Consider the following 13273-nt stretch of genomic DNA (forward strand, 5'->3'; position numbering starts at 1 on the left):
AGGGAGGGGGCACAATCGAGAAGATGGCGGTCAAAAGGACGAGGTCTCCTGGCTGCAATAATATGACAACGACCGTTTAATCTCGCTGCGAGTGTAACGGAGCGGTCGCGTCAGTCATCGGGTCTAATCCACGAGATGGAGAAAGCGTTCAGAACGCATAAAAAGGAACTTCGTTTGGCTAAAACAGTGGCGCATACTGAAAATTTGACCTGGTTTACCGTATTGTATATATTCATTATAACGGGTGTCTAAAAAAAAAAGACTGGAAATGTTGAGACTAAGGTTTAGAGAACAGAATTTAGCATGGAAATGAATAGTGCACAGGATGCCATTACATAATTACACACCGCTGAAAAAATGGGTGGGTTATGTCTTGAAGACGACAATTTCTCGCAAAAACATCCCTGCAGTCGTCGAGTGACATCCTGCATAGCTCGACGTAACATGTCTACAGGAATCTGATCGATTCTTCAGGTGTAGCAGGCAGGGTGCGAAATCACTACAGATTGGTGGTGGTGGGGGGGGGGAGGAGTAGACCCACACACACACATAATATATATATATACAGGGTGGGCCAAAAGTCAGGTGACAGCATTGTCATAGGAAAGACTGGAGTGTTGGAGGTCCACTTTGGCTACATATGATGTTTGGGGGGAGGGGCAAACCCAAGGACACATGTGACCACCCCGGGCGCCATCTTGGAATCCGCGATCTTGAACGCAACTTAGGTTTCTTAAATGGAACCATAGGCATGTGGCATATCATTTCCAATTGTTTTTTCGTCAGGAGTTCAATGCCGCAAACAGTTTTGTCCTATCGTGACCCTTTTCCTAATTATGGCCTGTTTTATCTATGCAGGTATCACCGACTGAATGATGGTGCTGACGACCGAAGAACGTGTGGAGATCATCCTCATGTGTGGAAATCGGAGCTCGCGTGTGGTGGCTGCAGAGTTTAATGCATTACACCGCGACAGGGAGCCCATTTCCCACAATGGTGTGGCCAAACTCATCAGCATATTCCGAAAGACTGGATCTGTGGCCGATAAAGCACGCAGTGGTCGCCCAAAAACTTCAACAGATGAGGCAACCACTATCGCTGCCCTCGCATCCTTCTCCAAAAGCCCCCAACGTAGCACCAGACGTATCGCCCTTGAATCTGGAGTTAGCCGAACGTCCATACGGAGGATACTTGCCGTTAACAAGTGGCACCCATACAAAATTCAGATGCACCAGCATCTGACAGAGGACGATCCTGATCGTCGGGTACAGTTTGCCGAATGGGCGACGGAGGAACTGGAGACCAACCCGGATCTCCCCTTGCAAGTGTTGTTCTCCGATGAGGCACTTTTTTACGTAAACGGAGAAGTGAACAAACAAAACCACCGTTACTGGAGTGACAACAACCCACACTGGATTGATGCATCGCGGATCGTTGGTTCCGAGAAGGTTATGGTATGGTGTGGCATTTTTGGCACGATGAACATTGGCCCATTTTTCATCTTCGGCACGCTGAACGCCGACCTCTACCAACGACTGTTGGATGAGGAGATTTTTTCGTCGGTTTTGTCGGAGGACGGTCCATACCCAACGTTCTTCCAGCAGGATGGAGCTCCTCCCCACTACGGACATTGTGTACGGGACTACCTGGACCAGCAGTTCCCTGGGAAGTGGGTCGGGCGTCGGGGACCGGTAGAATGGCCCCCACGGTCACTGGACCTCACGTCTCTCGTCTTCTACCTGTGGGGCCGCAACAAGGCCATGGTTTACGCCGTGAAAATCCAGAATTTACAGAATCTGGTGCAGCGGATTGTGAATGCCTGTGCTGCTGTGCGTCCAGAGACATTGCTGGCTGTGCATGAGGACTGGAAGAGGCATGTGGCACAAACCATTGTGCACGAGGGTGGTCATTTCCAGCATATGTTGTGAGGAAACACAAAGAAGGAAAGACAGGCCATAATTAGGAAAAGGTTCACGATAGGACAAAACGGTTTGCGGCATTGAACTCCTGACGAAAAAAACAATTGGAAATCATATGTCACATGCCTATGTTTCCATTTAAGAAACCTAAGTTGCATTCAAGATGGCGGATTCCAAGATGGCGCCCGGTGTGGTCACATGTGTCCTTGGGTTAGCCCCACCCCTCAAACATCACATGTGGCCAAAGTGGACCTCCAACACACCAGCCTTTCCTATGACAATGCTGTCACCTGACATTTGGCCCACCCTGTATATATATATATAATGTCAATAAATATATGTCAATTATCAAATAATTCAATTATATATATTATATGACTTAGGTATATCTAAGAAACTAAAAGTTAAAATATACGAAACAGTAATTTTGCCTGTAGTATTACATGGATGTGAAACTTGGTCCCTTACATTGAAAGAGGAACATAAATTGAGAGTATTTGAAAATAAGATCCTTAGGAAAATCTTTGGACCTAAAAGGGATGAGGAGACAGGTGAGTGGAGAAGGTTACATAATTTAGAACTACATAATTTGTATTCATGTCCAGATATTATTAGAATAATTAAATCAGTGGGCAGGCCATGTGGCACGAATGGGAGAGGAAAGAGGAGTTTACAGGATTCTTGTTGGGAAACCTGACGGTAAGAGACCTGTAGGAAGGCCAAGACGAAGATGGAGGGACAACGTTGAGATGGACCTAAAGGAAATCGGTAGGGATGGAAAAGAGTATATAGATCTTGCTCAAGATAGGGACAGATGGAAGGCCTGTGTTGCTGCAGCCATGAACCTTCGGGTTTAAGAAGACTAGAGAGTTAGTTATTATATTACAAAATATCGATTGTCCTTCATTCAAAATAGGCTTGGAAATTTAAGATATTACTACACTGCTCATGCTGTGAACAATGATTTGCGTGAGTACGGGGAGTGGCCAAAATTAAGACACATAAGATAATAGTCGCCAACATAAAAATCACATCTAAAAGCTAAGAAGTTTTTTTTTATATAATTTGCGGTAGTTGACGAAATGCGATGAGAAATGGAGAAGCAATAACAAATCGGACTAATTCCTGTGTTCTGGGGATTGCTGGGTTGAGTGTCCATAGGGACGAGGCTCTGTTGTTCATTCTTTGTGTGTGTTTTCGATATTATTCCCGTGAAGTATATTCGACTTCAAAACTAATTGTTTATCTTTTGTTGTTACAACAAAAAAATACCCCCTAAAAAAGTTTGGTGGGGGAAATTTTAGGACAAGATCGTTGGTCTGGGGAATTCCCCCGTCCCGTAAACCCCGGGATTTCGCACCCCGGTAACAGGTCTAATCGGAAGAATCCGTGCGGAAATCGCTAAGATTCCTGCGGACATGTTACGTCGAGCTATGCAGGATGTCCCTCCACGACTACAGGGATGTTTGCGGAGAAATTGTGATGTTCTGGACGTCGTCTTCAAGACATAACCACCCATTTTTTCAGCGGTGTGTAATTATGTAATGGCATCCTCTGCGCTATTCATTTCCATGATTAAATCTCTTGCAACTTTATTCTCTTCTCTAAACATCCGTTTCAACATTTTACATTTCTTGAGCCAGTCTGTAATAAGCCCTATTTTATTAATACAGTGCCGGATCTACAAATCTTGGCCCCCCGCAAAATATTATCAAAGGCCCCCTCTACCTACCTACCTTTACACACACACACACATCTTAATATAAGTGTGTGTGTGTGTGTGTGTGTAATTCTTGATCTCATGTTGACAAAGTCACATATAAGAGCCTTGAGGGTAGTGTTGCCCACGGGACGAGACGGGACAGGCTTTTAAAAATTCGAGACGAGACGAGATTGACCATGTGTCATGAGACAAACTAATATTTTCGAGACGAGACAGCATTTCCACGAGACGAGACAGGCCAAAGTCTCGTCTCGTGGGCAACACTACTAGAGGGTGATTCAAATGTAACTTAACACCGGCTATATGGGTACAATTAGTCATGATAGAAACAGGTTAGGCTTATAGGGGGAACCACATTGGTGTGTTCCAATCGGACGTCCGCCATTTTGGTGGCCGCCATATTGAATTCAATTCAAAATTGTTAAATGTGAAGGGGGTGGTGATATATATATATCACACTGTTTTCTCACACCTGGAAAATGATACATTTTTTACAATCATGCAGTCATAACTTTTTCTTGATTAAAGATAGGTTGAAGAAACCTTCACCACTGCATTTCTCGGGATGATCTAAGGTCGGAATTTTTCCGGCTTTGCCCCAGCATAAAGCGGCTCCAGGGCCCACCCAGATAGTGGGTAGCGGGGGGGGGGGGGGGGGTTAAAGGCGGCCGAAGCATGGTGCTGATCACATCATCTCCAAGATGGCATACATCGAAAGTATGTGGGGCTCTATCCCCACATACCCTAAATGTGCCTTCATGGCACGGTGCTATATGAACAGGGAACTTTTAACTTTACATTTACCTGTATATATTGTATTCGTTTCTGTACCCCTGACTACCTACGTTTATTTTTTATATACGCGAACCCTGTGTTACTATGTCAATGGCTGAAGGCCCCCTAAAGACTTACTTGTCTCTGCGCCCCCCCCCCCCCCCCGAGTTTCGCGGCTTGTAGATCCGGCACTGGTATTATATTATTAGAAAGGTACATATTTTTTTTGTGAAAATAACTAAATATGTATTTACATATTTAGCACTTTTTTAATACATATAAATCCGTTCGCTGGATATGAACAAATACAGTCAATCTACATAGTTTCAGCACGAAAAATTAAATGCGACGTTGCCAAGCTTGAACCTTTCATCGTGTAGACATACTGACCATCAGAAGATAATGGGTGAGAGAAGAAAAATTAGCTCAAGCCGCGCCCATTCTCTAACACGAAGTTTTCTGGGCCCCATTTTCCAACTTCAACTTCCTTTATGGAAGAAAATAGCAGTGTAATGCCTTCGTGTGTACCCAGCCAGAGTGGTTGCTCTGTTCCGGCGTTGGGGTGATCGATCCGGGGGACCCCATTCTCTCTCCGGCAGCCGATCACTTGACAGGTTGCTGGTTGTCGGCGGTCGAAGTTCGCCAAAAGCGACAAAGAGCCTCTTGACAGTGTCCGTCCATCTGCGGAGGAGTGGAAGCTTTCAGATGTCACCCGCAGCAGACGCGGGAACTTTTCCACCGCCGAGATCAGAACGGCTTTCAACCCAATCGCACTTCCCTGCTCGGTTAGGCCTAATGGAAGTTGTCCCCCCTTCCTCTCGCACGCACACGAGCGCAACTTTTACCCTCCAGATCACACCGACGTCACGTTCCTCTTGAAGAACTGACGAAGCTCACATGCAACACATCTCAAGATGATAACTTTATTGTTATCTTCACCCTTGCCACGTATCCCTCGTGTATCTCGCAAACTACGAGAGTGAAACAAATAAGGTAGGTGAACCAAAGATAGCCCGTGTTCCCAAGCTGGCCCTAGAGGCTTAACCGCGAATTTTTGTCTGGGGGGGGCGGGGGCGCAAGTACCAGGAGTATAAACGTGCCAATCCAAAACGGGGGGGGGGGGCGGTGCAAGGATAGTTTACTTTCTCTTTGTAGACAAGGCTTAGAATTAAGAGGCCATACTGTAGAGGCAAAAAAATGGGGAGCAACTATCCCCTAAATCGTCGCCACTGTGTAAGGCTGCCATGGGACATTTTCACGGGATCTAACTACCCTGAAAATTTCACAAAGTTTGAAGTTTTCCATTTATTTTGCACCAGTCTTGTGTGAAAAGCTGGAATTTGTAATTACATAACGTGTATTTTAATATTCTGATGTAATTCTTGAATATTTTTAGCCAAAACCCTTGAGAAATTAATGCACATAACTGAAGTCCAATACTTACACAGTCATATTACCAGTAATCAATATTTTGAACACTTAATTGTTACAATTTTCGGTACAGTTCAAAGTTGTATCGGGTCAGCCCTAAAAAAAATCATTACAAGTAATGATTTGAACTTCCTTTGATATTCATTTGTGAAGAGTTTCATCTCAATATATGTACATGTATATTTAAAAATGTACAAGAAACTGCACTATGTATCCAGAAGTCGCTGGACATCCATTACTGTTGGTTCTGTGGACTTAAAACAACAAATCAATCAATCAATCCTCGAGCATGTCGAGTAGTTGGCATGTGTGTTGTGTGGATCTGACCCACAACCGATGCTCCAGCTTATCCCTAAGATGTTTGATTGAGCAAAGTTGGGGATTTTTGCGGGCCAGTTAAGCACTTCTACAATACAATTGACAACGCTCTGGCAAATGCCATTCACTAGGAATGCACCAGGTCCACACATGTCTATCTGACTATCAAGAGATGTACCATGGCACATCACTCCAAATGACGTTGGCATTGGATCATGTGATCAAGGCCTTCCTAGCAGCAGAACGACCATGAAAACCAAGTTTTATGACTTCCTGGCAGATAGTTATATCACTGGCCTCTGTACCTAAGCTGCGACGGAAATCCTCTGTAGTCATTGGTAAGGCTCTCTGATGATTGGTTCGCACAACATGCTTCAGAGTTTGCAGGTCCCAATGAATTAGTATCCTAGACCTACAAGAGCGATGCCTGGGTTCAGTGCTTCCATGATGTTCCCACTTGTCAGTGACATTGCTGAGTGAACTGAGGCACATTTAATTGCTGAGAAATCTCTGATGGAATACCCAAATTCATGTCCCCAACGATCATGCCCTGTTTGAAATCATGCAACTCTGTCAATTTACTCTTGTAATAGCAAAGGCATCTAAAGTGTTCTTGCAGTTGTGCCTTCAGTTATATAGCATTAGTGACATGTGCTGACATTATACTGGGCAAGTTTGTGTGAAATTAGATACAAATGTAGGGTATTAAGGCTATTTAAAACACTGTCCATTGTTTTAAATACATTTCTGCCACCATTCAACCCAATGCCGAAATCCGCTCTGGAAAAAAAGTCTGAGGTTGTTTTTTTGACCCATGCATTCACAGCGATTTTAATGTCTTCCACATCCTGGAAATGCTGTCCACGAGATAGGCAAGCAAATGAAAGTCCGATGGGACTAAATCAGCACTGTAGGGGGGGTTAAGGCATTACTGACCACCAGTGGCGTGCGGTGACATTTAAACTAGGGTACGCAACATGGGCCAACCGAAATGAATTATGGGGGCCAGAACCCCCCCCCCCCTCCCTGGCCATCATGTTATTCAGAAAATAACTTTTTTCTACAATTTTATAATGGGAAATTTCTCATCCTTGTATCAATATCCAAATGTAACGAGGTAAAATATATGTATGATATTTTATATTTGCAAATATATTCTGATAGTAGCTACGTAGAGTCCAACAATTCACCTTTGTTTATTTCCTTCATGCAGTGCGATGAACATTGAACGGGAAGGAAATGGCTGAATCATTTTCCGTCCTTTCAAATTTCATGTAATAAATTTGATAAATCTCAGTATACTCTACTATTTCACACCTTTCGCAGAGGAAACCAACGAATAAGGCCAACAATAAAGTTTCACTGTTTTTCTACTCAGTCAATCACTCTGTAGAGATATTTTTTCTTCTTCTCAAAAATCAAAATGCCTAATATACTGCTTACCATCCTTCACAACTCCTACCTGAAACAACTTTTCCAAATCAGGAACAGACCTTCAATTTCGGATTGTTTACACTTTTTTCGTAAATTCCGAAAATCCCTTCTCCAGTATGTCATCAATAACTCCCGGTCCCCCTATTTTATCACTTCACAGCACCGACAAACAATAGAGATCCTGTAATGTAAATAATATGAACGAAACACTCGCTGCAAATTTCGCACGACAGAAGAAAGCAAAAGACAACCTCACGCGGTACGTTGTGTCCGGTCCCGCTATGCCCGAAAACCTCGCGTTCTTGTGGACAAATGAATCGGAGTTGCCAGTCGACAAAGTATTTTGTAGAAGGGAGATAATTAAGGACAAGTAGAAAATACGTCAGCATACATCCCAGAACACTTCAAAAGCTAAACTACCGTACATCACTTTGCAATGTCTGGTGGGAGGGAGGGGGGCTCATTCGAATCCCATTGTAAGCATTGTGTTTTATTATGTTTTACTTTTATCATTCATTCATATCGTCGGGTCAACAATCAACACCCATGCTATGGAACTCAAAGGAAATGTTGATCCCGAAAGGAGATAAACAGATACTTTCATACTCTGAGAATTGTGCGAAACTTGCAAATTGTTCACATATTTTCCCCTCGACACAGAGACAGTCCATCTGGTCCTCACCTCCCTATACGAAAAAAAAAAACTTGCTAGGGTAACTTTAACCTCACATAAATATTTCATATGTGATAGTTTACGCGTATATTAAATATGATCTTCCACATATTCTTGCCCTCCTGTCTGATTCCTGCATCACTTTTTATAATGTATTTTTATTGCAACCCAACAGTGATCTATCTACGCGTGGCTGCTAAATGCTAGTAAGCTAAGCATTCCAGAAAAAAAAATATGTTGACTACTGTCAACACTGCATACGCTGTCAAAATCTTGGGTACCCTCGATGCTTAGAACCGGGAAAGAAGTGGGAGAGAGGGTATGCGCGGGCAGACCCAAACACGTGGTCGAGACTGATATGAGCCAATGGGGTTACCTTCCGAATTTCTAGGGTACCAAGCAGAAGAAACAGCGTCTTTCTGCGGAAATCGGCAACGCGGATCGGGTGGGTGCCGAAGTCACAATCGGGATCATTCGGGACTGCCTTCAGGAAGGCAGCAGCGTGTTCGTGCGGAAATCGGAATTTCTTGCAGTGGAACTGCTTTCGGAGCGATAATTGTTGAATTTTCATGTTCGGGGAAGACGAAAAAATGTTTATTTTTTTCTTACTGTGTTGTGGGTACGCAGTGCGTACCTTGCGTATCCTGAATGCACGCCGCTGCTGACCACCCCATTTTGGCAATGGCCTGTCACAACCCTCTATTTGCAAGAACTGGATTACAGTTCTTTGTTTTTCTCTGCTATTCATATTTATTTAGTTACCCGCAAATGAAAAATTGTGTGCATTAGTAACCTCTAGCATTAATATGTGTGTGTGTGCAGTTTCATTGCAATCTGATAACAATATGAGGAGTTGCTAAGGGGGAGGCATTAATTTCAGGATGACCTTTGTATGTATGTAGCATAAACTATTACTTTTTATAATGAAGTTATTTTTTGCACTTTTTCTTAATTTCCCTTGAAAACCTAAAATTATACTTGTATCTCAATTTTGGAATTGCTACACTGCAGTCAGATGCCTTTCTTATTGGCTGTAATTGCATTTTCAGTATTACCAGAAGTTATCATGGTGCTGTCACAACTGACTTTTCTTTATCTCTTTATTTCAGGTGCAAGGTGTTCTACAAGGTTGATGATGAATATAAAGACCGAGGGATTGGCATGCTGTATCTGAAACCAGTCGGAGAGAAGTACCAGCTGTTGGTGAGAGCAGACACGACCCTAGGGAATATCCTTCTCAATATTCTCCTGTCATCTGCTATTCCTGCCCAGAGGTCCGGAAAGAACAATGTGATGATCATGCGTGTGCCGGATCCCACCAAGGACACGAAACCAGTCTCCGTACTCATTCGCGTAAAGACAGCAGAAGATGCAGATGAATTGAGGGACAAATTAAATGAACTAAAGAATTAAATACTAGCTCAATTTTCGACCCCAGCTTAACGATATGCTGGCACTTATATATTTACTTGTTCTTTTTCAATGCCTTCAGGGCCGTTGATCATGTGTTTTGTTTTCATTTGTACATTTCTGTACAATAAAGCAGGTACGAGATCACGAGTGCTAATAGAATGGATTAATTTTTGTATATATTTTACACACTCATTATAATTTTGAAATGACCGATACATAATATAAATTTTGGTATATGTATCTACATAGATACGAAATAAACAAGAGTACAAAGAATTGTCGTGTTTGTATTTTTCTTGTTGTCGAAAAGTAGAATATTTTAATCTTTAGCAGACTGTCCTCTTTCCGCCTGTAAGCCTCTCGAGATGAGGTTTCAAGCCTACACTTTTCAAATGTCAGTGCTACATCAGAAGATTTGTAGAAGGAAAACTATTAACATAGAAGGGGTTGGTTTTGTATTTATAATCATAGAATCACACTGTTGTGGGAGGGAAAGTTTTCGCATCCCCCTTCCCAAAAACACAATTATATGAAGGAAAAAGAAAGTTTAAATTTTAAATGAATTTTCTATCTGGAGAACCCCTATATTAATCTGAAGAGAAAACGAAAAGATTCTCTGTTCTCTGTCCACGCCTGCATATACATGTTGCATTTTTTTGCCTTCTCTCTTTCAGACAGCAGTTATTTTTTATGACTTGTACATGGGGCGTTCAGTATGCTCTAATACTCACCAAGAAAACAAAATATAACAGAAATGAAAATATGGTTATTTTTCAACACTTTCAATGCGCTTTGTCCGTCGCCGTTCCAAAGCTTCTATACCCTGTTGGAAGAAGATGTCCTCTTGCTCCTGCAGCCATGCATTCACAGCATCCATGACGGCATTGTCATCCCAAAAAACCTGCCCACGGAGATGCTGCTTCAAATGTGGAAACAAGTGGAAGTCACTTGGGACTAGGTCAGGTGAATAGGGTGGATGAGGCACCAATTCAACTAAAGCTGTATGAATTGCAGCCATGGCAACACCGGACTTGTGAACGGGAGCACTGTCCTGCTTCAGCAACACTCCACGTGTCAACATTCCTTGTCTCCTGCTCTTTATTGCAGCTCGCAATTTTGGCATAAGGTCAGCATGATACTGGCCCGTAATGGTGGTTCCATGTTCCAGGGGGCAACCTTGAAATGTTAAAAGGGAACCCCTATTTTTTATTGCAGATTTGAATTCGACGTCCGAAAATACGTAAATTTTGTTCGACACATTTTGTTCCATTCGTGATAGATGGCGCCGTCCGTTCGCCTCTCACCATCTGAGTGCTTGCTTTGGCTGAGTCCCCTATCGCCTCTTAGCATCGGGGTGCTAGATGCAATTATTCCATTCCATGCTCGAAATGATGTCCTCGAACTTCAATGCATTTGTTGATCCGGTGTTCAAATGAATGAACACAATGCATAAGTGTATCTGCATCAATGTGTGCGCAAGCATTTCATATTCGTTTGATCATGTTTGCGCGGGTTGTTGGTACATCTTGATAAACATGTTCTTTCAGATATCCCCACAAAAAAAAATCCGGGGACCTAAGGTCTGGCGATCTGGCAGGCCAATGCACCTACCTTCCAATCCAACGACCATTGTACATGCGATTTAATTCCTCCCGTGCTACTATTGCATTATGTGCTGGACAACCGTCATGTTGAAACCACATGTGCTGTCCCAGTGCAAGGTTTATGTTGTCAAACAATGTCGGTAATTCCTCATGCAAAAACGTTCGATATTTGTGCCCGTCCAAAGTACCGTCACTAACGTAGCGACCAATTAGTTTGCCGCCCATGATTCCACACACGTTAACCGACCAAGGACGTTGACGTTGCAAATTCACGCAACCAATGTGGGTTTCCCACACTCCAATAATGCATATTGTGACGATTAACCTGGCCGTGGTTTGTGAAGGTTGACTCGTCGGAGAAAAGTACTCTACGAAAGAACTGCTTGTCGACTAGTATTTGTTGGCATGACCATTCCCAAAACACCACTAGATTGTAAAAATCGTCGCCATGAAGTTCCTGATGCATGAACACGTGATAGGGATGAAATTTGTGGTGTTTCAATATTCTCCAAACACTATTGCGAGAAACTCCTGACTGCGATGATATTACTCGCGTACTCGCCTGGGGATTATGAGCCACCGCGGCTAGGACTGCAATTTGATTATTCTCTCCAGTGGCAGTTGTCTACGAACCCTTTTTTTTTAGGTTGTACACTTCCTTCAGCACAAAACTGTTTGACAATTCGAGCAAACGAAGAACGCGATCGTAGCCTGTCAGGAAAACGTTCCGCATAAAGAGTCACAGCATCGTCGATGTTCCTTCTGCATTCACCATAAACAAGGATCATTTCAATTTTTTCTTCTACGGATAGAGAATCCATGATGTTGAATACCCCACTTAACTGTATCGTTTGACTCCTTGCTGTCACACTGCACTGACCATTACAATCACTGACTACTGAGAGCGCGAGCACAATGCTTCTAGGCTACAGTATCCCTCCTCCCACACTTGCCAGCCACTGCATTTGCGAGAGACAACCAACACCTTGCGCTTACGGCGCCATCTATCTATTACGACTGGAACAAAATGTGTCGGACAAAACCTATGTATTTTCGGATGTCGAATTCCAATCTGCAATAAAAAAATAGGGGTTTGCTTTTAACATTTCAAGGTTGCCCTCTGCCCCCCCCTCCCAGGGGTGGCAGGATGGGTTAATTGTAGCGTAGGTGACTTGCCCCCACAATACTATAATACTTTCATATGGAACATATTTCTCGTTCGATGCATATTTCTCGCGTTATTTCGATTTGTCAAGTTACATGGGACATCCTGTATACAGTACACTGCATTACAATTCAGTATACAAACACGTGGGTCATCTTTGGACATTTTTGAAGTACAAGAGCATTCAGGTGTGGCAAAGTTTCACCTGGTGATAACATGAGTTATAATAGTAATAACCCATGGCTGTACAGCTTGTAAGGACATGGCCTATCTCCCTCCCACAATCCTACCTAGAGGTGTGGAGATCTTCAACCAGTAATGAAGGAAGTTCCTCAGCATAAAAATCTTCTGGAAATAAGATTATTATTTGTGATCTCAAGTCATGACAAGTAGGATTACAGTGGGAATATGTACCTTCATCATTTCCAACAAAACTGACAAAACTTTTTCCCCGATATAGACATACTGCTGAAAATACTTGCTGCGCTTCATGTTTCTACAGTGTCTGTTGCAAGAAGCTTTCCAAAACTGAAATTAGTTGAAACATATTTGAGAAATGCAATAAGTGAAAATAGGGTGAATGGACTTGCCACACACTTTATTTATAGAGACTTGACAGTGGAAATCGCCAACAATCAACCTAACCTACCATTTGGCTGAATCTGGGAATGCACGATGTTTGCAACTTGTTCCGTAAAGCCGTGTTAAAGATTTAAAACATTTGGTGGTTAATTATTGTTTTTGTACTATTCCATTCCAATATTCCATTGGAAGTATGTAACTTTTAATGATTAGTTTGTTAAGAATGTGCTAATATAA

This window comes from Lepisma saccharinum, chromosome 29, assembly GCF_977018435.1.
Source record: "Lepisma saccharinum chromosome 29, izLepSacc3.1, whole genome shotgun sequence".
In the NCBI taxonomy this organism is placed as follows: Eukaryota; Metazoa; Arthropoda; class Insecta; order Zygentoma; family Lepismatidae; genus Lepisma; species Lepisma saccharinum.